This window comes from Salmo trutta, chromosome 38, assembly GCF_901001165.1.
Source record: "Salmo trutta chromosome 38, fSalTru1.1, whole genome shotgun sequence".
Taxonomy (NCBI): domain Eukaryota; kingdom Metazoa; phylum Chordata; class Actinopteri; order Salmoniformes; family Salmonidae; genus Salmo; species Salmo trutta.
In genome coordinates, this window is record NC_042994.1 from 2,755,379 (window position 1) to 2,759,484 (window position 4,106).

The following is a 4,106-nucleotide window of genomic DNA, read 5'->3' on the forward strand; positions in this document are numbered from 1 at the left end:
AAATTCCTCATGGTCTTTTACAGCACAGGAGTAACTGTCTGCAGAGTAACGCCAGACCACTAGAGTATTACAGGAGTATTGTTGGGAAGTAGGGTCATGGAGATGTTGTCCGTTCTTGTAACAGATGTAGGTGGGGTTGGGGTTGTCAGTCAGAAGACAGGTGGTGCTACAGGTCAGTGTTCTCTTCTTTTCCACTGTGGAGGAAGACACCTTCACCTGCAGCTCTGAATCAGGGCTGATTTCAAGGTTTTACTGCTAACCTACAAAGCATTACATGGGCTTGCTCCTACCTATCTTTCCGATTTCGTCCTGCCGTACGTACCTACACGTACGCTACGGTCACGAGATGCAGGCCTCCTAATTGTACCTAGAATTTCTAAGCAAACAGCTGGAGGCAGGGCTTTCTCCTATAGAGCTCCATTTTTATGGAATGGTCTGCCTACCCATGTGAGAGACGCAGACTCGGTCTCAACCTTTAAGTCTTTACTGAAGACTCATCTCTTCAGTAGGTCCTATGATTAAGTGTAGTCTGGCCCAGGAGTGTGAAGGTGAACGGAAAGGCTGGAGCAACGAACCGCCCTTGCTGTCTCTGCCTGGCCGGATCCCCTCTCTCCACTGGGATTCTCTGCCTCTAACCCTATTACAGGGGCTGAGTCACTGGCTTACTGGTGTTCTTCCATGCTGTCCCTAGGAGGGGTGCGTCATTTGAGTGGGTTGAGTCACTGACGTGGTCTTCCTGTCTGGGTTGGCGCCCCCCCTTGGGTTGTGCCGTGGCGGAGATCTTTGTGGGCTATACTCGGCCTTGTTTCAGGTTGGTAAGTTGGTGGTTGAAGATATCCCTCTAGTGGTGTGGGGGCTGTGCTTTGGAAAAGTGGGTGGGGTTATATCCTGCCTGTTTGGCCCTGTCCGGGGGTATCATCGGGTGGGGCCACAGTGTCTCCTGACCCCTCCTGTCTCAGCCTCCAGTATTTATGCTGCAGTAGTTTATGTGTCGGGGGCCAGGGTCAGTCTGTTATATCTGGAGTATTTCTCCTGTCTTATCCAGTGTCCTGTGTGAATTTAAGTATGCTCTCTCTAATTCTCTCTTTCTTTCTCTCTCTCGGAGGACCTGAGCCCTAGGACCATGTCTCAGGACTACCTGGCATGATGACTCCTTGCTGCCCCCAGTCCACCTGGCCGTGCTGCGGCTCCAGTTTCAACTGTTCTGCCTGCGGCTATGGAACACTGACCTGTTCACCGGGTGTGCTACCTGTCCCAGACCTGCTGTTTTCAACTCTCTAGAGACAGCAGAAGCGGTAGAGATACTCTCAATGATCGGCTATGAAAAGTCAACTGAGATTTACTCTTGAGGTGCTGACTTGTTGCACCCTCGACGACTACTGTGATTATTATTACTTGACCGTGCTGGTCATTTATGAACATTTTGAACATCTTGGCCATGTTCTGTTATAATCTCCACCCGGCACAGCCAGGAGATGGCTGGCCACCCCTCATAGCCTGGTTCCTCTCTAGGTTTCTTCCTAGGTTTTGGCCTTTCTAGGGAGTTTTTCCTAGCCACCGTGCTTCTACACCTGCATTGCTTGCTGTTTGGGGTTTTAGGCTGGGTTTCTGTACAACACCTTGAGATATCAGCTGATGTAAGAAGGGCTATATAAATACATTTGATTTGATTACAATTTGATATTATATATTATATGTGAAAGTCAGTTGCTCCATGGAAGCTGTACCCCCATTCTGCATACTGTGTTTTAAATCTGAACTTGTACTCAGCTGAATCTCTCTCTCTCAGGTCTGTGATTCTCAGGGTGCAGTCTTTCTCTTCAGTCCCAAGGAACTCAGCACGACCTGCAAACTCTGGCACCAAGCTCAGGATTTTAGGCGCCTCATTACATTTCTCTTGGAGATACCAGTTTAGTTCTTTGACTACAGGATAACTTGGATGTTGATATGTGCAGGTCAGTTCCACTGTTGAGCCCTTCACAGCACAGATACTCTGTTGGGTGTAAGTTATATTGAAACAGTTCTTACCCAGAACACGTAAAACATTAGTAGCCCCATTCATTTATTCAATTAGCTTCTTCAATTATTACTGCACTCAACAAAAATATAAACACAAACATTTCTACGATTTTACTGAGTTACAGTTCATACAAAAAAAATCAGTCAATTGTTATAAATTAATTAGGCCCTAATCTATGGATTTCACATGACTGTGAATACAGATAAGCATCTGTTGGTCACAGCTACTTTGGGGTCCGGTGTGGCTCAGTTGGTAGAGCATGGTGTTTGCAACGCCAAGGTTGTGGGTTCGATTCCCACAGGGGACCAGTACAGATTTACAAAAAAATGTATGAAATGTATGCATTCACTACTGTAAGTCACTCTGGATAAGAGCGTCTGCTAAATGACTAAAATGTAAAAAAGAAAAGGTAGTCAGTGTCTGGTGGGACCATTTGCCTCATGCAGTGGGACATCTCCTTCACGTAAGACAATGGATTTCATGTATTTTTTAATTGAATACGTGTCGTGGAAATTAACACCAGGGGCTCAAAGTAAAAATTAAATGAATAATTATTTATTATCAGGTAGCTGGAGAGTTTCCAACAAACTTAATGCACCATAGTACACGTCGGTCGGGAGCTCTTTCGGGGAAGTCCCGTTAGTTCTCTTATACACTGCTTACACAGACAAGTTATACTTGCATGATTTACATTATTCATAATTAATTCATCATTGACGTTTGGTACCTGCATGTGACTGGCACCGTCTCCTATAGAACATATTCTGGGCATTCTGCCAAAATGTCTGAGGGGGTCATGACCGTCTCCCCCCTCACATCTCTACCCAGCACCTACAGGAACCAATGATTGTATGAGATGTACAAGAAATACAATACAAGGCTCTCTCTTCAGACAACAAGATTTCCCTCACACATTAATATGAACCTACAATTGTTGAAACATTATTCTACATTATTTAATGGACAATACGAGTTAATGAAATAAGATACAGAACTCCTACTCCAAGACACTTGATACATACAGATCCAGAGCTGCATATTATGCTACACAGGTTACCATGGTTATCAGACTTAGTAAATTGTTAGAGAATGGGAGATGGATGACTGTTTACAATATGTTTTCAATTGAAACTAAATTTAGAGATCTGAAACTGGTGCAGAAGAGGGAGACAAAAAACGACACATTTGTGTTTTTTCAGTGACCCTGAATGAGCAAAGCTCTTTCCACATAGACAGGAGTAAGGTTTCTCTCCAGTGTGTATTCACTGGTATGTAGTCAGGGTGAAATCGAGAGCAAAACGCTTCCCACACTGATCACAGCTATAAGGCTTCTCTCCTGTGTGTATGCGTTGGTGTCTAGTCAGCTCTACTAACTGATAGAAGCTCTTCCCACACTGATCACAGCTATAAGGCTTCGCTCCTGTGTGTATGAGTTGGTGTGTAGTCAGGTCTCCTTTTCGACTGAAGCTCTTCCCACAATGATCACAGCTATAAGGCTTTTCTCCAGTGTGTATGCGTTGGTTTGCAATCAGATTGGAATCTCGAACAAAACTCTTTCCACACTGATCACAGCTATAAGGCTTCTCTCCTGTGTGTATTTGCTCATGAATAGTCAAGTCTTGTTTAGCAAACTTTTTCCCACAGTCAGAGCAGCAGTGGTGAAGTTTCTTCCCTATACCTCTATGCTGGTGTTTCTTGAGGTGTTCTGATCTGGAGAGACTCTTCTCTTTCTTGTCAGCATCATGTTGTTGAGGCTCCCCAGATGATAAGCCCTTCCCACTAAGAAAACAATGATTAGGGATGTCCCCTGTGAAACAAAGACATTGAATAGTTAGATTTTGAAAATATGGGTCCGTAAACCAATGTGTCCTTCCATGAAATTAAGGCCTTTTGCGTCCCTTTCATATTTTTCCAGTAGAAATTGTGCACCAGTATTACATTTTAAATCTGTTATTAAATAATATGAATAAAGACTTGATAAAGTGACAAAATTCTGAATTTTAAATTTCTGAAGTCCCTTCTTCAACCCTGTGTCACTTCTAGAAAGAATTTAACCCAACTAATAAAATAATTTCTCCAAGTTTAA